Source organism: Rhinolophus ferrumequinum, chromosome X (assembly GCF_004115265.2).
Source record: "Rhinolophus ferrumequinum isolate MPI-CBG mRhiFer1 chromosome X, mRhiFer1_v1.p, whole genome shotgun sequence".
Lineage (NCBI taxonomy): Eukaryota > Metazoa > Chordata > Mammalia > Chiroptera > Rhinolophidae > Rhinolophus > Rhinolophus ferrumequinum.
The window spans coordinates 20387219-20412606 of record NC_046284.1 but is presented as its reverse complement, the minus strand read 5'-3'; the positions used below and the strand labels follow the sequence as shown (position 1 = coordinate 20412606).

Below are 25388 nucleotides of genomic sequence, written 5' to 3'. Positions count from 1 at the left end.
AACCTGCTGCGCACTTGTGACTGTCCCATTTCACTGTAGCCTTAGCAACGCACACCTCGGGCTTCTTTATGTAGTTCAAGGGAGCGGCCAGCAGACGGCGCTGCTCCATCCGTGCCGGCCAGACTCGGGCTGGAGCAAGGAGCATTTCACCCAGCTTCAACACAGTCAGCTTTCTGTAAATGAATAAACCACGAGAATGAGATATACAGAAAGCTGTTACGAACTTTCAAAAGTTATACGGGGTGCAAGATCTTGAACAAATAAGAACTTCTGGACTGATTACGTACTTCCGATTGCTATGCACGCCACAACAGTGAGTCGCAAACACAGCAGGGGAGCAGGGCCGGCTCCCCATAAGTCACCAGGGTCTTTTCAGAACACCAGTGACACTGGGAGACAGGCAGTCCCGTCTTCTGACTAGGCTCAGTGCGGCTGGAGCAGGCTTGGAGGGGGCAACAAGCTGGGGTTCAACCCTGGCTCTTCAGGTCATGACGGAATGACTTCGCCAGGTCCCTCCCACTCTCTGAGCTTCCCTTTCTTCGTCTGCAAAATGCCTAGCGGTTCAGAGGTTCTGTGAGGAATCGGTGAAATAATGCACATCACTCAATAAACACTGAGCACGGTGCCTGACACGTGGAAGTGGTCAGGGAAGGAGGACTAGTCTTTACTAGCCATTAGTCTTATTCATCAGACCAGCTGTTCAGTCTCAGGGACATCCAAAGGCAGCACTGTGTCAGTGTCCAGGGCACAAAGGTTAGATACAGCAGCTCTACCACTTAATTAGGGCTGTGGGAACACCACTCGGCCCTCTGACTGGTAAAATCAGCATGTGCAACACCCACCCCCCAGGCTGTCGCGGGGATCGAACGTAGCCGTGTGCCTGTGGAAGTGCCTGGAACACAGGAAGGGCTCCCTGGGTGGCAGCTGCTGTGGCAGCCCGCACAACGGGAGCACCGCCACCACAGAGCAGCGGCCACCGAAACAACTCATACTTCCGCCTTGTTTGAGCCTCGTCCATCTACTTCTCACCCGCTCTCACTCAGCTGCACAGAACAGGCAGCAGATATCCAAAGGCAGAACAAAAGCAAACCTAAACCAGAGGGCATTCTATGCACCAAAAGTTTTCCAGATTTGGGAAAGACAGCCACTCTGTAACTTCGACGGCTGTACCACAGCTGAAGCCCTCAGTGAGCCTCCCTGAAGCTCACAGCCTTCCTCTGCTGGCGCCCAGCTTTGCTGGAAACATCCGGACTCCTGGCATGCTTGCACCTTTGGCCTCCCGCAGCCACAGAGCAAGTCTCGTGGTGCTGACTCTCCTGGAGAATGCCTCTGGGAGGACAAGCGAAGGACAAAGCCCGACCACATTCCTGTCCCCACTCCGTTCCTTACTGTGACTTTGCTTTTTCCCCTGGCAGGGAGCAGCAGGCCTTGTAATGCTTTGCACAGTTTCTTGTCCTTGCTTCCTGAGAACTCTCCTAACCAGACCTACTTATTCCCTACTTGTCTGTTCAACCCACCCAGTGAGGCTGTGGAGCCGGGCTTGTTTTTGGTGGAATGAATTTTGAATCCCAGCATTTCAGAGACTAAAGATAATCTTGATTTTTTTTGTTGTTGCTTTTTGTTTGGTTTGGTTTAATCATCATCACTAATAATATTTATTGGACACTGAAGAGAAACAAAGCTGTGGTCTAGGCACTTTATAATACTGGGTTCCACAATGCTTTTTGTAGACAGGATAGATGAAACAGAACGGCTGATATCAGGTAAAGCATAAGGCATTCAACAAAGAACTCAGTTTTGTTTTGTTTTTGAAAACTCCCCCCCTCCCCCGCATCATTCAAATCTGGCTTTAAGTAGAGCAAGACAATAAATACAGTTAAAATTATGCCACAAAGATGGTAACAAAGCATAGTTGAAGGGGAAGAAATAGGTAGGGCAAAGAGAGGCGTTTTATAGCCATCTTCTCAACCACTTCCCGAGTCCAAGCTGTCCTGGCCTGGATAATGGTGATGGCTCCTAACTGGAAGTCTCCTTGCTTCTATTCTTGTCCCTCCATTCTACACACAACAGTAAGGTTGAGTTTTTTTTAAAACACAAGGCATGTTTCTTCCCTGCCCAAAGCCCTATGATTCCACACTTAAGACTATTCTGTAAATACCATCCTTGTGTTGTTCTCTTGTGCTCTCCCAGTGATCTTGCTACATGTGCCTTGGGAGGATTCGTCCCTTTTTAATTGAAAGCCTCACCCTAATCATCTCATTGGACCTTCTTCTTGTCATTCAGACCTCAGCTTAACGTGTCATCTCAAAGGGGCCTTTCCTGACCACCCTCTGCCATGTATGCTCATTGTCTGTTTCTCATTTGAGAATGTGAACCCTAGCAGGGCAGCATCCTCATCTGTCCTGCCCTCCAGGGATCCCCAACGTTTAGAACAATGCCTGGCACATAACAGGTGACTGATAAATATTGGTTTAATAGTGATCTATATCATCTCACTGTATATTTTTTCCTTTCCTTAAACATCCAGTGATTCTCCACTTGCTTTTGTGACACTTTATGTGACTTTAAGCTTGAAAGTGGAAAAAGGAACCAGATATGGATTCTTATCCTTAAGGTATTTGTGATAACTGCTTTGACTTTTCAAACTTCAGCTCTACTTAAGCCCTACTTACCTCAAGGGCTCTGAGGATTAGATAATAAATGAAAGTGAAAGCTGTTATGAACTGTGAAGCACTGTACTACACCACAAGAGAGGAAGGATGATGAAAAGGAAGTCCAGAAAAATGAAGTGATATCAAGTAAACAGAGATTGTCCCATTACACCAAGCTGTAAAGCACAAATATTAAACAACATGTAAATGCATAAGTAGGGAAAATACCAATACAACACTCTTAGGAGAGGGAATAGATGCTGAACAATGTTGGAAAACTTTTTTTTAATGGATTTTTTTTCTTTAAAAATTTCTCTCCTATTTCTCAAATTGCTATCTATGCCTTGAGGATTTTAAATAAGTTCTTAACACCCTTGCCAATATGGTATTTTTTTAAAAGATTTTATTGGTGAAGGGGAACAGGACTTTATTAGAGAACAGTGTGTGCTTCCAGGATTTTTTCCAAGTCAAGTTGTTGTTCTTTCAATCTTAGTTGCAGGGGGCGCAACCCATCATTCCTTGTGGGAGTGAACCAGCAACCTTGTGGTTGAGAGGAAGTGGGGCAACTCAGCTCAAGGTGCCCTATTAAATCTTAGTTGCAGGGGGCAGAGCCCATCACCCCTTGTGGGAGTCTAGGAGTCAAACCCGGCAACCTTGTGGTTGAGAGCCCACTGGCCCATATGGGAATCTAACCGGCAGCCTTCGGCGTTAGGAGCAGGGAGCTCCAACGGCCTGAGCCACTGGACTGGCCCCACTTTATTTGTTGTTGTTGTTGTTGTTGTTGTTTTTAAGAAATAAAACTGTCTTTATTTGCAGGCAACAATTTTTCTGCACAGGAAATTCAAAGATATCTACAAAATCACTACTAGAACTAACAAGTGAATTTATCAAGGTTGCCAGATGTCAATGTGTTTTTTTAATCCTTCCCTACAGTCTACACGAACTGCTTTCAAACATACAATGTCACTGTTTATAATCTTTTGTCTTTTGTTGTTTTTTTGTTTTAACCTGGGATAGAATTTTCTGAAATTCTATTCAAATAATCAATTAACCCAGTTATTTTAAATTTCAATAGTGACTACAGAATTGTAATGTAGTGGGAAAATTTCAGTTCTTTTAGGTATTTGGAACTTTTCATAGAGACCGCACAGCAATTCCAACACGGTAAGCTCTGGAGTTAGGTGCCCGAGGTTGGAATTCCAACTCTCACTTACTAATGGTGACTCTAACCAGTTACTCAACTGCTAAGAGCTCAGGTCCCTTATTTAAAATACAGGGCTAATAAAAATCTATCTCACAAGGTTGTTTGGAGGTTTCAATGAAAACCATATGTACAGAACAGAATAGAGAGTCCAGAAATAAATCCACGCCTATATGGCCATTTAATCTACGACAATGGAAGCAAGAATGTACGATGGAGTAATGACAGTCTATTCAATAAATGGTGCTGGGAAACCTGGACAGACACATGCAAAAAAATGAAGTTGGACCACCTCCTTACACCATATACAAAAATAAATTCAAAATGGCTTAAAGACTTAAATGTAAGATCTGAAACCATAAAATACCTAGAAGAAAATATAGGAAGAAACTTCTCAGACATTACCCGGAGTAAGATTTTTACTGATATATACCCTCGCTCGAGGGAACTAAGAGAAAAAATAAACATATGGGATTATATCAAACTAAAAAGTTTTTTCACAGCAAAGGAAACCATCAATAAAACAAGAAGGGATCCTACTGAATGGGAAAAGATATTTGCCAATGATATATCTGATAAGGGATTAATATCACAAATCTATGGAAAACTCACTCAACTCAACTCCAAAAAAACAAACGATCCAATTAAAAAATGGGCAGAGGACTTGAAGAGACATTTTTCTAAAAAGGACATACAGATGGCAAACAGACATATGAAGAAATACTCAACCTCACTAACCATCAGAGAAATGCAAATAAAAACCACAATGAGATACCACCTCACCCCAGTCAAAATGGCTATCATCAATAAATCAACAAACAACAAGTGCTGGCGCGGATGTGGAGAAAAGGGAATGCTTGTGCACTGTTGGTGGGATTGCAGACTGGTGCAGCCGCTATGGAAAACAGTATGGAGGTATCTCAAAAATCTGAAAATGGAACTACCTTATGATCCAGTAATTCCACTCCTAGGTATCTATCCGGAGAAATCCAAAACTTCAATTCAAAAATCTTTATGCACTCCTATGTTTATTGCAGCACTATACACAATAGCCAAGACGTGGAAACAACCAAAATGCCCATCGGTAGATGACTGGATTAAGAAACTGTGGTACATTTACACAATGGAGTATTATGCAGCCATAAAGAAGAAAGAAATCTTACCATTTGCAACAACATGGATGGATCTAGAGAACATTATGTTAAGTGAAATAAGTCAGACAGAGAAAGATAAGTACCATATGATCTCACTTATTTGCGGATTCTAAAGAAAAGAATAAGTGAATGAACTAATCAGAAACAGTTTGGGAGACAATGAGGAAAAACTGAGGGTTGCTAGATGGGCGGGAGGGGTGGGGGGTAGGGGGGGAAAAAAAACCATATGTACAATGCCTCACACAATAAATGTTCACAATTTTGCCTCTTGGAATCTTAGATCAATAAAATGTTTAATGTTTTCTCAGATATTAACACATTCTATATTTATCATTCAGTAGTTTAAACATCTGACTTACTAGAAACATGGAAAAACAAAGACATAATTAGTCTTTACTGCATAATAATGTTAAAGTATACTTAAAAGTTTTGAAGGACACTCTCCTGCATATGTGAAAAATCGATCTTACCACAAAATCTGAATTATGCGAAGTTGAAAACCTGAAAAAGGATTATCCCCAACTACCACTTATTTGTTTAACTTGCCATTAAATTCATTTCGAGTCTGAATAATCTTTATTTCAAAATAGCATTTTCATTATATGAAAATGTAAAAATCCAGCAAGACCAGAAATATGGGTATATTTCCCTGGCCTTTCACATCTGTTGATCTTTATTTACAATCTCTTTTTTAAATACAGTTTACAAGTTCACCCCCATCTCCAGTCTTAATATATAAGTGCTAAGTGGCAGAAAGGTCTAGAATAAATACATCCAAAAATAAAAAATAAAAAAGCAAAGCTGTGAAATTAAGTCACATTCAACAGCTTTTATGAGGGTAGGTTAAGTGTCTGGGAGATAAAATAGAGTAAGACACAGTAATTGGAAGTTTTTAGCTAAAATAGATCTTTCAATGATCTTTGTCCTTTGCTCCACGGTTTAAGGGTGTGCATGAACTCAATGTAATTGAAATTTCCCTTTTTGTCAATAGTTTTTGTACAGCTCATCTACTTCCTCGTCTGTAAATTAATCTCCCACCTGTTATCAAAACTCAGATAATCTTCCTAAATGCTGCTTGTTGCTTCTTCATCAAAGCAAGCAAAAATATTTCTGTTAACATCTTCTCAGTCTGTGCCATGTAACTTTTTCCCAAACACCATGGGGAGAAAAATAAAATTTATACACCCTAGGGTCTCATTCCTCATGGCATTGAGGTATGCATCAGCTGGAAACTTCTGTTCTGATCCATCATATTGAAGCCCTCTTTGAACTCCTGAATATGGCTGGTCAAACCTGGCAAACACGTTTGTTGGAAGTTGTGCTCTGACGGCACTTCTTGGTGGTCTTTGTCCTTATAGCTCAACATGGTGCCTGTTTAACTCTGAGACTCTGTCCTTCAGAAGTTGCAGTTCATCTCGTCAAAACTCAATCTCATTAAAGCAGAAATGAATATTGAGTCAGCCATCACAGAAGTTATTCAATTCAACAGGGCCTGAGGCCAAACACCAGAACAGGGATTGCCTTGTGTTTTTTTTTTTAAGTTCCTATCAGTTGGATATGAAATAAGATTGACAAAATGGTGGTACTTGTTGAAGCTGGGTAGAGGGTATGTGAGTTTCTTATACTTTTCTTTTGAATTCGGTGTATGTTTGAAAATTTCCATAATAAATATAGGTTAAAATATCCCCTCTCTCAAAAGGGCTGTAATCCAATGGTTTTCAATCTCTTTTTAAAAAATAAACAAAAGGACTCCTTTTACTTTTCAAATAAAATCTAAGTGGAACCCTAATATGTAAAACGAATCAAAGTCCAGCTGTTCTGGCTGAAGCTGGGGATGGGGTGGAGATTAGAGTCCTACCTCTGGCCTTCCATCCACACCAGTGGAGAGAGCCCTTGAGCCACTCTGTAGTCTCTATGCTTGCTTGTGACTCAAAGTGTCGTCCAGGGACCAGCAGCGTCAGCATCACCTGGGAGCTTGTGAGTCTAAGGCTCCCACCCCAGACCTACTGAATCAGAACCTCCATTTAACAAGATGCCCCAGTGATTCAAGTGTACATCAGAGTTTGAGAAGCACAGCTCTGCGGTAGATTGAGGCTCCAGAGGTTGACGTAAGTGAACTTCTTTATTTCCAAATGAACTAAGGAAGGCTTACAATCAAGTGCACCAAGCCATACCACTAGTGTGTGGGAGCAACCAGGTTGCCCGACTTTCAGCTCAGGCACTTGTGCACTCTTGTTAATTGCACTCTGTGGCAGATCCACCTCTGGTCCCAGAGGTCAGGCTCATGCTTTGTTTCCATAACCAAACCCCAGCCTTGTTCCTGGTGCCCAAAACAGGGCTCCTGTCTCATGCCCTTGCATCTAAATCCATGATTTGCTTCCTGTCTCATGTCCATGCATCTAAATCCATGATTTGCTTCCTTACCTAACACCAAGTTTCTCCAGAACTGGGGTCAAAACTTGTCTCCACTACTTCTGCCTCCCGACACATTACTCACCCCAGTCCTTGCTAGAAACTGTTTTTGAGTGGTCTGGCAGCCTAATGGGTAAAAGTCTAGGAGGGTAGGCATTTGACATTGAGAAGTCCTCAGGCTGGATGGAGTTCAAGGCTGGGATTCCAGTTTCTTGGCAAGAATTGGGATGAGCAACGTGGGAACTGCTGTCCACATCTCCTGCTTCTTGTTTAGAGTACTCTTTGGATATGTGATCACCTATTGCTTATGCTGGAGCTGACGCTGTAAGGCAGAGCAGCTGCCATCCACAATGAGTATTTCAGGCTTCTTCTTTCTAAAGATAATTTTAAAACATATTGGACACATCATAATACTCTTAAATTGAAAGCCTTAGTTTCTTGGCTCAGAACCACTCACACTGAGTCTGGGGATGCTCAGTGTAGGCCTTGTCTTGGGCCACAGCGGCCTGGGTAGAACAAGGAGTTGTGGTGTGTCCTGACCAGGACTGCAGCAATGGACTCCTCTGTAAAGTCCTGGCACCCTGTTGCCAGCAGCAGGCTGGCACTATGTATTTAATTGGATTCTCCTTACACACCTGAAATGCAGTAGCCTATCAGCAGACAGAGATGAGGAGAGAAGAAAACAAATTCCAGCCTACTTCCCTCCTCCAGGGCTTCAGTCTGTCAAATTTAAATATCTGAGTCATGCTACCTTTGCCTCAGGACACTCAGAACCCACTCAGTAGAACGAGAAGCTGGGGAGAAGCCTTCTACCTAGTACCAAAATATACAAAGGTCTGACAATTAAGTTTGCGAACTTGTTGCCATGATGTTGCTAACCTTTTTTTTTTTTTTTAAGCTTTTATTGGGGAAGGGGAACAGGACTTTATTGGGGGAACAGTGTGTACTTCCAGAACTTTTTTTTTTCCAAGTCAAGTTGTTGTCCTTTCAATCTTAGTTGTGCAGGGTGCCGTTCAGCTTCAAGTTGTTGTCCTTTCAGTATTAGTTGTGGAGGGCGCAGCTCAGCTCCAGGTCCAGTTGCCATTGCTAGTTGCAGGGGGCGCAGCCCACCATCCCTTGTGGGACTCGAGGAAACCTTGTGTTTGAGAGGACGTGCTCCAACCAACTGAGCCATCTGGGAAGCAGCTCAGCTCAAGGTGCTGTGTTCAATCTTAGTTGCAGGGGGCGGAGCCCACCATTCCTGGCGGGACTCGAGGAATCGAACTGGCAACCTTGTAGTTGAGCGCCCACTGGCCCATGTGGGAATCGAACCGGCAGCCTTGGGAATTAGGAGCATGGAGCTCTAACCGCCTGAGCCACCAGGCTGGCCCCTTGCTAACCGTTTTGATATCAGAGCGATTATTCATTACAAATTTGTACCAACTGGACAAACAGTAAACCAAGTTTACTATTTGGAAGTGCTGAGAAGACTGCATGAAAAAGTTAGACGACCTGAACTTTTCACCAATAATTCATGGCTCTTGCATCACGACAATGCACCAGCTCACACGGCACTGTCTGTGATGGAGGTTTTAGCCAGTCAACAAATAACTGTATTGGAACACCCTCCCTCCTCACCTGATCTGGCCCCCAATGACTTCTTTCTTTACCAGAAGATAAAGGAAATGTTGAACGGAAGACATTTTGATGACATTCAGGACATACAACAACAGCTGTAATGGCCATTCCAGAAAAAGAGTTCCAAAATTGCTTTGCAGTGTGGACTAGGTGCTGGCATCGGTGCACAGCTTCCCAAGGGGAGTACTTTGAAGGTGACCATAGTGATATTCAGCAATGAGGTATGTAGCACTTTTTCTAGGACGAGTTTGCGAGCTTTATTGTCAGACTTCGTGGTTTTCTCAGCATGAATTGGATATGGGTATGCATCAGGGGAGAAGCACCCTACATTTTGAAATGACTTGCAGATTGTTTTGGAAATGATTTACTGGAGATGAATGATTTGTGTTAAAGAACTGAGCATTTTCACAACTTAGTTCCATGAACATGTCCAATACTGGAAGGCTGGCAAAGTTTAAATGTTCTTGGGTTCTTTCTAAACCTTTCCTGGCCATAATGAGGATCTCATACCATGTTTCCCTGAAAATAAGACCTAGGCGGACCATCAGCTCTAATGCATCTTTTGGAGCAAAAAATAATTTGAGACCCTGTATTTATTATATCATATCATATCATATTATATAAGACCTGGTTTTATATTATATTAAAATAAGACCAGGTCTTATATTAATTTTTGCTCCAAAAGATGCATTAGAGCTGATGGTCTGGCTAGGTCTTATTTTCGGGGAAACATGGTATACAGTATCCATGAATGCAAGATGCATTACTCTCCTGGAAAAGAAGGCAATGTTTTTGTGCTTGTAAGATTAACTGGGGTGGGTTATCAATAGCCACCTATGCTGATTAGCAGAAGAAGCCTTCATCTGTCCAGTGAGGTTTTAAGAATTTGAGATAAATCTCAGGATATCTCAGGGGTTCCTGTTGGATTTCAGTACGCAAACCAGAGTGTGACTAGGGACGTGGACTATTTAGAGTTGTTTATGTCCCTGGTGTCTGTGTCAGGTTTTTAGAATAACATGGAAGTGGCCACTAAAATCTCTACCACCCCTGGGTGAAACTGAGGAACAATGATCCCTTAACTAGAATAATTTCTCCAGCCCTCTGTAAATTATGTAAGGCCATTAGTATTTTGATGGGGGATAATAAGTGCTACTCTGAAAAGAAGTAATCTTTACTCACCACCTGGCCACCTCACAATAACTACCTAGAATGAAAAACTTCTGGTTTCCATGGATCCTCCAAGATATTTGTGAAAATGAACTCCTTTATTACAAAGCCCCTTCAACGTCCTGGATTAAGGGTATCCTTTCTGAACTGGGGCCTTGGCAGGGAAAGGGGCATGCCAAGGATAAGAACAAGGGTCAGGAGTCTGGGAACATGTTAGCTGGGTCCTCTGCTCTAGATCTAAACCAGGCTGCAATTTTCATCTGAGGCTCAAGGTCCTCTTCCAAGCTCACTGGCTGTTGACAGAATTCCTTTCCTTGTGGTTGTTGGACTTTCTTGCTGGCTGTTAGCTGGGGGTTACTATGAGTTCCTAGAAGCAGTCCAAGTTCCTTACCAAGTGGTCCACATATTTTTTCAAAAAGAGAGAAACACAAAAGGCTTGGATAGTAGTGGGAAGTCTGGAATGGCAAGGTGAAGACCTGCTCTATAAACTTACTCCTCCATAAAAGCAAAAAAAACACCGGCAGAAATTGTCATGTTCAGAACTCTAGAAATTAACCAGAGGCTTGCAACAATCTGAGAGACTTTTATTCAAGAAAAACTGCTGAATCTCAGTAAGAACTATAGGTTTTATGGCTTTTTAACTTGGACTATTCCCATTCCCTTCTCCCCAGCTTCACAATCACAGTGGCTATGAAAACCATCAACCCAAAAAATGAACAACAAAAAAGCCAAAATGGAAATAGCCCAAATGTCCTCGCATTAATAGCGTTGACCCCAAGAATGAATGTACCTGTTGAGAAGGGCTCCTGGTGGTTAACTGAGCTCAAATGTATAAACAAAGCCTGAGAGCTTTTGCTAAACAGGGGCCTCTCACACAAGCCATGTTTCAGGGAGAAACCTAAATTGAACTGCCTACCTCCCACACTGAACTGCCTACTAGCACTGTGTTCCTGCCAGCTGACCCAACCCTTATAAAGGAGTTCCTGGAATTGTATTTCAAACAATAAAACTGAGACTTTTCCCCATCCAATTGGAGCCACACAGCTATTAGCATCTTCACTGACCAATTAGAGCAGCTCCATTCTGCTCTAATCAGGACAGTGCCTTTTGGACCAATCAAACAGTGAGGATTTGGAATACTCATTTGCATAGAGATAGACCAATCAAGGACCAGGGGTAGGGACTTCCCTCTGTATAAGTCAGCTCCCTTCTGTCTCAGAGAGTGCACTTTCCCTTTACGCCTAAGAGTGAGGACTGCAATTCCCCAGAGGGGCCTTGCCCAAGGGGCACCTGGCAGCCATGCTGTTCCACAGCCCTGCTGTATCACAATTGAATTGTTTGCACTGCATAAAGTTTCCTTCTTCACTGCACCTCAAATTGGGGATTCCTGTTAGTGTTAAGTTGGCACCAAAACCATTGGTTGACAATAGTGGTTATCTCAGTGGGGAGTGAGTTTGAGAGACTTTTGCTTTTATATTTTATAGCACTTCTATACAATTAAATTGTTATAGGAGTGCTACTTTAAAAAATAAATAACACAATAAAGATAAAAGAGAGGAAGACAGAGTTAACTGAAAAATGCTCTAATAATTAAGGGATGGTAGATGGAAATTGTACCGAACTACTTATGACTATTTTGAATTTCAGACCTATATAAGCCATTGACATTCTTTTTGTTTGATGTCCCATATTTAACAATTCATTTTAGTGAAAGACAAAAACAAAATTCTAAGAGTTTTGACAGACTCACATTTAACCTTTGGTTCATGATTCTACTTTCCCCATAAGATAGATTCTAAGTTCATCAACTGTAAACTCTCTTACCACAATGTTTTTCAGGGGCATAACCATAGCAAGTGGGGAGAGACTACAGCATAGGACTTTATCTGGCAAGTTTGCTCTACTACAACTTGCAGAAATAACTGTGAGTTAACTCAGCTATAATCTTAAAAGCTAACTAGAAGCCATCATAAGCACCTTTTTGTTCCTAATGTTGTAGCCTGACCTGGGGACTGGAACTGTTTTTGACAATGCAGAATAATGCATCCTGTGCACAAGAGGTACATAAACAGGAAGATTAGGTAGCCACCTACTGTGCTAGTGTCTCTGCAATTATTTAGGAGGCCACCTGTATGAATGTGTATAGGAAAAAAAACCTGCCATGAAAAAAATCCCCCACCTCCCACTCCAGACACACAATTATCCATGTTTTGTTTTAGACAAGGAAGTAACCTGCCGGGTTCAAATTCGCCTCATAATTATTAGAAAGTATATTTGCTTAAGACCAGGAAGTAACCACGGTGATCAAATCTTCTACAATTATCTATTGACCCTGGATGGGATTCAGATGGTCTTTGATGTCCCTGACATTATAAGTATAATTTTGTGTTAATGTGGTGCTCGCTTCAGCAGCACATATACTAAAATTTTGTGTTAATGTGAATTTGAGAGAGTGTCCATTGCTTTCATCAGTCTCCTATGGTGGCCTGTGGCCAAAAGAAATATAAGATCCACTGATCTAAGGGTTTCTTGGATTGAGACTGGAAAGTTACAGCCTGATGAAAGACATTCCTTCATCCCACCTTCCCCCAGATTCTTCAAAGACAGCTCTGAGTCTGGGGTAATCCCTGTAAGAGCAGTTTCTTTGACACTATATTCAGGCAGAGGATGGAAGCACTGAGGGGAGAGCTGGAGGCAGAAAAACGTGACAAGACAGAAGGCTGCTTCCAAGCTCCTGAACCAAAAGGGTCTTCAGGAAGAAGCATCTGTCCAAGCTTTGAGAGTAACCCTAGTCTTAACCAGGCTGTGGAGCCTAAAGAAGAGGGAAGCTGGATGTTTCTGGATGTGAGGACCAGGCAATGAATAACTGCCACATTCAGAACCATCACAGATCCAGTTTCTAGTTGGATTCAGGGGAATTGTCCCTGGAGCCCAGCCAAAATAGGACCAAAGGTGCAGGATGATGGAGATAACCTGCCCAGCCTAGAGTAAAATAACCTGGAACAAGGCAGCAGCATAATATATCGGGAGAAGTAAGTGATATCACAAGTCCAGAAATTTCAGTCCTTGGCCAACTGTGTGCACTTGCGCAAACCCTTAACCTTTTGAGATCTCATTTCCTTCTCTGCAGACCGTGAGTTTTAGACTCATGACACTCACAAGCATGTATCATTTAGAGTTTCAGGTCTATAACCTTTGTTTATGTTTCCAAAACTTGGGAAAGCCTGACTTAGGAGCTAATTTCAGCCAAGGAAGATGTGGCTCAGCTGATCACCTATATAGTGTACCTACTGGGACCCTGAGATGCCTCACGCTATAGTAGAGTAGATTATGATGTCTCAATTGCTATCTCAGGGTGTTCAGATTTGAATGAAATGCTAGAGAGGAAAGGGCTGGAAGTGTATTATGCTTAGAGCTGCAGCCAGAAAATCGCTGTCCTAAGAGAAGAAATGCATGCCTTAATCCCTCTGGTGGAGGCAGAGCACTCAGCAGCCCTAGAGTAAGAAGACAGAAAGAACACAGGTGCAGTTGCAATTGATCCAGGATTGAAGTTCTTCTGGGGAAGTGGAATGGAAATATAAGGAGGATAGGAAGTCATTGAATGATGTCTGGTCTAGTCTGGCTGGAAAGGAATTGAAGACAGAAAGGAATGAATTGACTGGATAAACATGGAAGGGTCAGACAACTGAAATCTGGTGAGATTAAAACAAACAAAAACGACAACAACAAACACTACAACAACAAACAGACATGTTATAGGTTGAATGTTTTCCCTCCAAAAAAAAAATCTATATATGTTGAAGTTTTAATCTCCAGTACCTCAGAATATGGCCTTATTTGGAAATAGGGTCTTTCAGAGGCAATCCAGTTAAAATGAGGTTATTAGTATGGGTTCTAATCCAATATAACTTTATATGCCCTTATAAAATTGGGAAATTTGGACACAGAAACAGACACATATAGAGGGAAAATAATATGAAAACACAGAAAGAATACCATGAGAAGATGGAGGATTGGAATGATGCATCTACAGTCCAAAGAACCCCGGAGATTGCTGGCAACCCACCGGAAGTTAGTAAGAGGTAAGGAAGGAATCTCAGAGGTTTCAGAGGGAGCATGACCCTGCTAACACTTTCATTTCAGGCTTCTGGCCTTCAGAACTATGAGACAATAAATTTCTGTTATTTTAAGCCACCGAGTTTGTGGTACTTGTTACAGTGGACCTAGGAAGTTAATACCAGGTATATAGAGAGTAAGGGAGTCAAAAAGCCTGAAGGATAAGAGTTGATTAGAGAGTAGACTCTAATTGATACCAGACCCCTGAAGCAGTTAGGAAATCTTGAGGGGGTGTACAGAATAATCAGTTCCTTCCAGAGTTTCTGAAAAACCCAGATTTACAGGGTGATTCCAAGTAACGAGGGGGCTTCATTGGAGCCACTGGACTCTTTCTCATCTTAACCGAAATCTCACTGGTGGTCCTAGGGCACCTCAGAGCAAACCAGGGGTTCAGAAACTCCCCAAGGTAATTGTTTGAGATGAAATGAGCCCTGTATTGCTTTTACCAAGCATTGCTACAAGGCCATTTTGTGTGAAACTGTAATGGCAAACAGACTTGCGGTTCACCATAGGGTGACTTCCTTTGGCCGTCACTAGGCAACAAATCAGGATGGATCCATCTGTAGCCAATTACATGTCCTCCAGAAAAAGACACTTTCTTTAGGAGGCAAACCTGAAAGTCCTACACAATGCCATAACCACAGCAGAAATCCTTTACTTTTGCTAAACAGACTTACACCTTTTGGAATTTCTTCAAAACGAAGGCCAAAACTTTATGTCATACATCGGGTTATAAGTTGTAGTTAAGACATTCATTATTGTATGAGAGTGTCTGGTTTTGTTTTATAAAGCTAGGGTGGCACGTGACCCATTTCGTTGACCTACTTTCAGTCTAAATTGAAAGAGTCAATTAAAACCCACCTCATGGCAGTTGCAGAAATCTGTCTTTCAAAATCGATGCATTAAGGGAAACTATTACTTCAGGTTTCCTCATAATCAATAACAAAGGTCTGTTGGACATCAGCTTCAAAAATGACTAGGACACAGTTCCTGCCCTCAGGGATATGTGGTACAATCTGGTTGGGAAGACAGTACATATTATATAAAGATAATAATGCAAAATAGTATAGGGATTATTATCTCATTTAATGCTCACAACAATCCTATGAGGGAGGTGCTATTATTGTGGCCATTTTACAGATGAGAAAATCAAGGCACAGAAAGGTTAAATAAATTGTCTAAGAAAACATAGCTACAAATAGTACCTCCTGTGTTTGAGTCCAGGTAGTCTGGTTTCAAAGTCCTCAAAAGACTACACTAGAGTAAAAATGAATGACTCGGAACAGATATTCTACGTCTTGAACTAGGGCAAGAAGATGGACAATTAAGAGAGAAAGGCCTTTTGAATACAATTTCACATTCAGGTCTATAGTAGCTTTATAATACAGATAGCTTTTTCAAAGTACACTAGGTTATTATTATAGACGGTCAGCTGGTACCAGCCAATTATTATAAAAATCCCCAGACATAGGTGAGTGTGTTAAAGGCTCTAGGTCATTTATACCTCAGTGGAGACTCTTCTCCTCTCTGGATTCTTGCCTTAAACATTTCCATTATCATCCTCTGACTCCAGTGTGATGGTCTGCCATCTGGCCAGTTTAGAAAATATTATGACTAATAAGGTACGTACAACCTTACATTTGCATTTAAAGAACAATAGCTATTATGTATTGAGCACTACCTTATATCGGCCTGTTTATATATATTAACTCAAGCTTCATAAAAAAAACTATGAAATTAGTGTTATCATTACCCCATTTAACATCTGAAGAAACTGAGGTGCACAGAGGTTAAAATCCGTAGTTAGTGAGCTGTGGCTGGGACTAGGTCTCACTGACTGCTGTCTTAAACATGTACCTTAATGAATGCCATATAATATCAAATGAGAAGATTATGTCTACATGTCAACTGACTGTGCTATTTTATATTCTTATTAATGTTTATGTGTCCATTCTGGATACCTCTTCTTAGCTTATTTTGAATGCCATTGCTATAAGACTCCCTGTCATTAATTTATGCAAAGAAACCAGAATCCCCCTATTTCTATATCGTGTGGCAAACTTCTCTAATCTGGGCCGACTCATTCAATTCATCTACTGTCCCTATTTAAGGGTGCATATGTGTATGTGCATGCATGTGTGTGTGCGTGTGTGTGTGTGTTGAGCAACAATTCAGTTCAGGATACCTATTAAATGAAGGACCTTACCTATAACAACCTTGCACTTTTAGATGCTGTGACAGAGCTACTACACACACACACACACACACACACACATATGACTTGTTTCAATATAGCAGAATCATCCCTACCTAAAGGCCCATTAGGCAGGTGACTTTGGGAGTCCCATCTTGCTCAAAGTCATGTAAAGGGAGTGCTGGGAGAGGTAATAAACCCTTGGCATGGAAAAATAAAAATTACCTGGGGCTTGCGAAGTGGTGAGAGACGGGCTTTTCTGGCTGCTACTCTTTGGCAGCCACCCTCAGTCATCCTGATCTGTGATTCCTTTTCCTGTTAAGACTATCTTGATGTGCATATTAATTTGATTTTATTTGAATTTGAAAAATAGATTGCAGTGATCAGAGAAAGCATTGTGAGTTGATTTTCCCAAGTTCCTGTTAATGGTGACTTAAAATGTTCTATCACCACCTATTCTCCAGTCCCACCACCTTCAACCTAGCCCGGGCTCTCATTTTCTCCTGCTTGATGATCACTAGCTGGCTTGGATAACTGCAATGACTTCCCCTTTCAATCCATGCCACATACTGATACCAGAGTACTGGCCCTTAAACATCACGCATGACACTCACTCCCAAGTGCTAAATTTTTTAATGGCTCCCTGGATTTCCAATAGCAGAAAACCTAAACCTATCTGTTAGCCTATCAAGACCCTCTCCCATCAGGCCTCATCCCAGCCACCATCACCCTTATTTCCCACAGCTTCTAACATGCTTCTTGTATTCTGGACAGTGCTGTTCCATTGGTACCCCAAGAACTTAGCAAGCTCATTCATTCACAGATTGTCATATTACAATGAGATACTGTATTTGTTTCATTCCAAAACATATTGTAAGCCTACTCTGTGCCAGGATCTTGATGAGGTGCTAGATCCCAAAGGTGAACAAGACATCTGGTGAAGGTGACAGACAGCTGAAAAGACAATCGTATTGTAGCATGATAAGCTGTATGATGAAGGAGGCTCAGGGAACTGTGGGATCCCAGAGGACAGGCACCTAACCCAGACTTGGGATAGTAGGGAAGAATTCAAGAAGTGGTGTTATAATCCTGACACATGAAGAATGAGTAAGAGCTAGCTAGCAAGCAAGGAGCTGGAGAGGAGAAATGACATTCCCAGTGGAAAGAGCAGGAATCAAAGAAGACCACAGAGACAGAGTTGGAATATGTTTCAGACAGCTTTGCATTGTACCTGTACCTAGGCACATAGGAAGCACTCAGGAATAGATTCTTAGTTGACCATTCTGCCTCTTCACCTGCTAGGCCATTTAACAGATTCATTTTGGCCAAAGGATGCTGTATTAATTATTCTGTGGTAACAAACAACACAAAAATCTCAGTGGCTGACTACAACAGAATTTGATTTCTTGCTCTCACGAAGTCCATTGCAAGTCCAGGTGACACTCTGGGGCAGCTTTTCTCTATGTGGTGACTCAGTGATACATTCTACTCTGATTTTGTGGCACCCATATCTCCACCTATGCTTCCGCAATCACTATGGGAGGGGGAAGAGAAAGTGGAGGGTCTCACACAGGCAATGAAATGCCATAGTCTCACAATTCATTGGCTAAAATGAGTCACATGGCCCCTTCCCCTCCCCTCCTGGGGAAGTGGAATCCTCTAATGTGCTCAGAAAGAGAAGACAACCAATTAGACTAATACCAGCTGGGTGAGTGCTAGACTTCTCTCAAGCGGATATTACTTATGATTATCGTGTGCTCAGTTGGTCTGTTGGCTACTGTGTTCAGAGAACAAACTATTCAAATGTTTGGGCTTAGATGTTTTTGTTACGGTTGTTGCTTTTCCTGACTGGAAATTATACCATCATCTGTTCTTGGGTTTGAGCCAACAATGCTAAGTCATCTGGCAAAGTGATTACATTACTTGAGCCACAGTATTAGTGATGCTGTTGTCACCATTTGGAAAATAAGATTTGCACATGGTATTAGTGAAACAAGACAAACAGCCAAGTGGCAGACCCAGGAATGATCCACTACACTCTCTAGGTCTTTATTACCTGATGGATATTTTCTTCATCTGTGTCTTTTGATGGTTGATTCAGCTATTTCCTTGGATCAGGCTAGTGTGCAACTCAAGTCACACCTGTTATCCATTTCTGTCTATATTTCCTAAATAAAAACTCTATGAAGTAACATATACCACACAAGTTGCGTGTTCCCAAAGTGGGCATCTAATATACCAAGCCCTGAGAAATGGCCTTAATAACTTTTGAAGATATTCACAGGTTATATGGAAAAATGGTAAAGGTTAGTTAACACTAGCTTCCTAATTCACCCTAAATATGAATGTTTAACATATTATTGGAGCAATCAGAGTAGGAAAGGTTTAAAAGTTTGATAGTATTGAAGAGGATGCAAACAAGCCAACGCACTCTTAATGAAAGTGAAAATTGGTATAACATTTTCAAAAGGCAATTTAACACTATCTGTAAAAGGATAACTTTTCAGACCCTGTCATCCAACATTTCCAGTGCTAGAAATTTATCCTATGGAAATATCACTTCAAATGTGCAAACATTTATGTACAAGGGTGTTTATTGCAGCATTGTTCATAATAGAAAAAAATGGAAATAACCCAAACGTCTATTCATAGAGGAACTGAGAAAATACACAATGATGCATTACTTTTTTTAAAAAAATTAAGTGGCTCTACATGAACTGATATGGAAAAATGTCCATGCTCAGTAAAGAAAGAAAGTTTAAAAATAGCATGAAATAGTTTGCTTAAACATTGTTTTATCTTAATAAATGCTATTATACACACAAGAAAAAATATTTGGAGGAATAGATACCAATTTAACAGTAGTTATCTCTGTAGGGCTGGGATTATGGAATACTTTTGCTTTCTATAATACTTGTATAGTTCTGTAATGTTAGAAAATTTTGTAATCAGTAAATGACATTATAGTGTTTTTTTCTAATTTAAAAAACAATGTAAATACTTCCTCCAAGAAAACCTTGAATAAAACTGACTTCTGAGAAAATCCTGGTTTACTCTACAGCTCAGGAAATAGTTCTTAACTTGACCAGCCAAGTGTAACAGAGTAGAGCTTAGCAAAAGGGTCTGAGCAATTAAAGCTGCAGAATAATTACCAGTCATCAGAGCTTCTGATGGAACCCAGGCCTTGACACTGTCGTCTTTGATCTGCTATCAGGGCCTAATGATCTAAGTGTTTAGTGTTTTTGGGACAAGAGCACAGTTTTCATCAGACCACACTCTTTAAAACTTTCCATGGCTACCAGTTGTCTATGGAATACATCCAAACCATTTAACATGGCATTCAAGGCCCTATGCTATTTCCCAACCCTATAGCCTATACAGCATAGGGCTTATACAGCATAATGTCTAAGCATTGAGGTTTTAGATCTTTAGCCAGATCTAGGATTTAATTTTCTGCCTTATCTCCATTTCAACAAACTCTAAACTATTTGTCTTTCAAAGCCAAGTTCACCTGCCCTTCCCAGATCTCTATCAGAAAGTATTAAATTGTTTTCCCCTAAACTCCTGTAGGGCCATGGCTATACTGCTTTCATAGCACTTACACTTTCTTATAAAGTAGTTTTTTAAAATGATATCTCTATTAAAGTGTCAGCCCCATGAAGGTAAGAACCTCTCCATAGTGTACAGCATCTTGCTTGCACATGCCAAGCTGATAATAAATGTTTATGAAATTGAATGAATAAAGAAGGAATCTCCCTTTTAACAACAGCCCTCCAAGTTACACATGCTGCCAGCCGGTGGCAGTAGTCTCCTTTGGCTTTTCTACCATTTAGCACACTGCTGCTCCTCAGAGTCCAAAATCATTCTGCATGCGAGCAATTCCCCGTTTAAGATATTTTGGCAGAGATGAAAGTGCTGAACTCAGAGTGAAATAACGTGGCCTTTTAGCCCCAGATCTGCCACTAACTAGATACGTGATTTTCCAGCCAGTTCCCTCACTTTCTGGATCTGTTTTCATGTCTTCAAAAATGAAGGAGTATGTTGGGATGATTTCCAGAGTTTGATATTCCATGATTTTCGTACTCTGCAAAGTAACTCACGATAACTAGAGCTATGAGAGCCTTGGATAGTTGCCACCATCATTTCTCATCTATTCTCGAATGTGCTTATGGTAACAATACGGACAGAAGCATTTCCTTAAAAATCTTCTTCAAATGCTGTTTCCTTGTTTGGATATAATGGGACATGCCGGGGCCCAACTCTCTCTGACTAGTGTTGACTCTCAAGAGGAACTGGGTAGTAATTCTTAGAAGTGGGAGGGAAAGGAGGATAAAGAGGAGGAAACTCAGTTCCAGAACATGGAATCAACCAAGGCCTCTAACAGTGGGAAAAAACTCTGTTGTATTTGTTTTGAAACCTCTGTTTTTCTTCTGTTAAAAATGTGTTTTAAAAGTTATATTCTAGGGGAAAGGAGTAGTTACTTTTTATCATTACTATTATAATTCAACTATTGTTTTTTTAAACCACAGTTCGAAACACTGTCCCTGCCTTCCCAGTTGGGGAATAGATAGGAGGCCAAGGTAAGTGCCCGTAGGCATAAGCAGAGAAATTCTTGTTGTCTAAGTCAAACTTTAAAGGCAAGAAAGGGCTGCCAAGTTGCTTAGAAAAAGATGTACATAAATAGGGTTTTATAACTGGTTAACAGATTTAATGGGTATTGAATTTAAAGTTTTGGTACTTATAAAGTTGTAATAAAGGGATATATTCTTTTGATAAAAAGGTTGTACTTAGTGTAGAAGTATGATTCCCGCTCCAAGGGAAAACATTCACATTTTCCCATTATTTAGTGGAAAAGGGTACAAATTACAAGAACAGTGATAAAATTTGGGAAAAGGATCCCCTCTGAAAGGGAAACTAACATGTGGAAAAAATGTTTCCTAGTTACAAGGAACAACTGCTTTAACTTTACCTGAACCAATGATAGTAATACATCTAAATAATATCTACAGAAGACAGTGAGGGGGGTGGGGGGGAAGAGGGAAGAAGACAGGGAGAGGGAGAGGAGGAGGGGGAGGCACACACGTACCACACACTCACACACACAACCTGGAAATAAAACAGTCACAAACAATACCTTATAATCAGCGCTGGTTTCCTAGGCACGTGACCTGCTGGGTAGTATAGGGCTCCATGTCTGGGCCCCACCCTGTCTTGATATTTTTCATAACTTATTTTAGAACTTGTATTTTGCAAGTGAAGTCAGGTGGAACTGGGGAGCATGCCTGTGTGCAGGTGAGATTCGGGCAATATGTGTGTTTGCTGCCATTTGTTGCTGCCCATTTGCATATATCCTTTGTGATGCCCCATGAGCAGAGAAGTTCAGTGGACCCACGATGCGTGGGAGCTCAGGATGGCTCAGTTGGTTGGAGCTCGTCCTCTCAACCACAAGGTTGCCGGTTCGACTCCTGCAAGGGATGGTGGGCTGCGCCCCCTACAACTAGCAACGGTGACTGGACCTGGAGCTGAGCTGCACCCTCCACAACTAAGATTGAAAGGACAACAACTTGAAGCTGAATGGCACCCTCAACAACTAAGATCGAAAGGACGATAACTTGACTTGGAAAAAAGTCCTGGAAGTACACTCCGTTCCCCAATAAAGTCCTGTTCCCCTTCCCCAATTAAAAAAAAAATCTTAAAAACAAAAACAGACTCAAAGAGAGGACAAGGTCAATGTGTAACATCTACAACTGAATAAGGTGGGGTGGGGTAGGGGAGTGGTGGTGGTGACAAAGCAAAGAGGCCACATTTTCCTTTCCAACCAGAACTAGTTTCCAGTGCATAAAGAATGCAAAGAGTTCTGAGAAACACGACGACCAAGGAACTCTATCATATCCTATTGTGTTACTTTCCTGTATTAGCTAACCACTTATGCTGAAAATGACAACATAGAAGGAAAGGAAAAGATAAGCCAGTCTTTTTCCTTTCATCCTTCCTTAATGGTCAGTAAGCTGAAGGTAGCGAGAGTTGATAGGATGCATGTCTGTGAAGAAGAGACCAACAGTTGAATTAGTTTTGTGCCCACGGTTCTGGTTAAGAACTAAATATGTAATACATATGCATGTATGAACTGTAAAATATGGATTGTGTGATTTTGGTGACTGCATGATGTAAGCTGAATGCTGTTATATTTGCATTTTAAACTGGTGTTGCAAAACATAAAGGTGTATGGTAAATTCATATTAATAATATTTTTTTTTTACTTAGGATGATAAGAATTAGGAAATAAAAAAATACTATGACAAGTCAAGAGAAAGACTGTAGAAGAAAGGAAAAAGCTTTATATTTGAATACATTTAACAATACTTTTTTCCTGCTTTTTGATCAAGGAGTCCCACATTTCTATTTTTCACTGTTCCCTGCAAATTCTGTAGCCTGTCCTGCTTAAAACATGTGGGGCCCCGTGATGCTTTTTACTCTGGTCTTCTTTATTTGTTTTTAAATGTTGCTCATGATCCACTAAATTGACTTCATGACCCATAAAATTGTTGTGATGGGCAGCTGGAAGAACACTGCCTTAGAGGTTAGAGTGCATGGTTAACATTCCCCCAAACATTTTTCTCCTCAACTAAAGCAAAGGGCTTAACAGCCAAGCCTGGGGTCAATCAGAGGTGGTATTGTTCCCCTTGAGGGAGATAATCAGAGGTATCAGAAAAGTCCTGCCAGCACCTTCGCAAGACTGCTTGATTAATTATTGCCATGACTTCTAGAGCCAATGAGATGGGTAATTTGGTCCCACAAGGCCTTATACATATGTCTCTTTGATCTTACCTCAGAAGTCTCTGTAATCCATCAAAGTAATGCTTCAATTAAGTTTATCCCAAAGCTATTTCAGATACTAGGTCAAGAAGTCACCCCTATTCTATTTCCCATCTAAAAGCGTGCATGACTCTGTTATTCCAATAAGGACATCAGACAAGATTACACAATGTGTGCCAGATATTAACATCCTGCAGAGGAAACTACATTTCTAATAAAATTAATACTAAGGCAGTTCAGAGCATAAGCATAGGAGTCAATTAGACACAGATACTAATCCTAGTTCTGTCCCTCCCTTGGGCATGTATCTTAATCTCTCTGAGTTTTGATTTTCTCATCTGTAAAATGGGAATATTAATACCTACCTCATAATCTTGCTGTGAGGATTAAATTAGTTAATGTTTGCAGAGAGCCTAATAGCACTTAGTAAATGATAGCTGTTATTGTTGTCATTTACATTTCCAACAGAGAAATTTAAGTAAAGTTATCTACAAATACATCTTCTGTACACAACTTTCATCCTGAATTGTTCAGTCCAGCCAAAAGAGTTTTTCTTGAGTGCCTGTTCAGTGGTTCTTAATTAGGGGTGACTTCGCCCCACCAGGCAATATTTGGCAATGTCTGGAGACATCAGTGATTGTCACAGTTGTGGGGGAGGTGCTACTGACATCTAGTGGGTAGAAGCCAGAGCTGCTGGTAAACATCCTACAATGAACAGAACATCTCCTACCCACACAAAACACAGAATGATCCAATGCAAATGTCAGTAGAGCCAAGGTTGAGAAACCTGCCCTAGTTGAACCCTGGACTAGCATCTATAAGAAAGTACATAGCTCCTTCAACACCTCCAAACCCCCCCATGACTCCTATCTTCCAAAGTTTCCAGAGCTATCACATTACATTGCACATGGTGTAATATCAAAGAAGAATATCCATAACTATCTGAAAAAGTTATTAAGATAGTCCTCTTTTTTCCAAATACATATATCTATATGAGTCCTGATTTTCTTCACATACTGTAACCAGAACAACGTATAGCAGCCGACTGAACACAGAAGCAGATTATGAGACTCTAGTTGTCTTTTATTGCACCAGACATTAAAGAGATTTAAAAAAATGCAAAACAATGCCACTTTTCTCACATTTTTTGTTTTGGAAAATGTAAGGTTTTTCAAAAATTCATTTTACCAGTTTTGAGAAATACCTATACTTGATGTCAAATTAAAATAGCAAATAGGACACAGCCCTCACCACCTACCCGGCTTACCTGTGATCATCTACCCATCATCATTCTGGAAAGAAATGTATTCTAAATAAGAATCTAGCTGACTTTTATCATGTTTTCTATCAACTGGAGTGAGAATATGAGGACTCCTGGAAAATGTGTAACTGGGACTGCTTTGGTAAAAACAGAAGAGTATTCCCATAGAAAAGGTTAAAATATTTTAAGGAAGGGAATTGGTGAATAGAAGGGTAAATATATAAGAATGGGTAGAAATTTGAAGTAGAACATGATGGGATAAGGTTAAAAAGTAAAAGGTGAATTGAAGCTGTATCTTAGTCTACTAATGAAACTGGAGTCAGACTGAAAGTTAACCAATGGGAAACTATTCAAAAGTCCATTAGCAGGAAGATAGATAAAGAAATTGTGGAGTATTCATACAATGGCATGCTATTCAGCAGTAGAAAGGAATGGACTGCTGATACATACAACATTGGATGAATCTCAACAACATTGAGTGAAACAAGTCAGACACAAAAAATACATACAGTATGATTCCATTTATATGAAGAACAGGCAAAAATAATCAATGGTCATAAAATTCCGAAAAGTGGGTACCTATGAGGAATAGGGATTGACAAGAAAGAAGCACAGAGGGACTTTCTGGGGTTACTTGGGTAATAGTAACACAAGTATATACATTTTTCAAAGATAAAACTGTATGCTCAAGATCTTTGCCTTTAACTGAATCAAGTTGTACCTCAATAAAAAAAAAATAAGTTAATGAACCAATGGCTCAATCATGCTTTGAAAGAATCTGTTTGTCACTGATTTCACC

The 25388-nt window shown here is 40.8% G+C and overlaps 1 pseudogene; it reads right to left on the bottom strand.

Moving 5' to 3' along the window:
• Positions 1–5916: 5916 nt before the first annotated feature.
• LOC117033567 (myosin regulatory light chain 12B-like) overlaps positions 5917–25388 on the bottom strand; it is a 32087-nt pseudogene continuing 12615 nt past the window's right edge.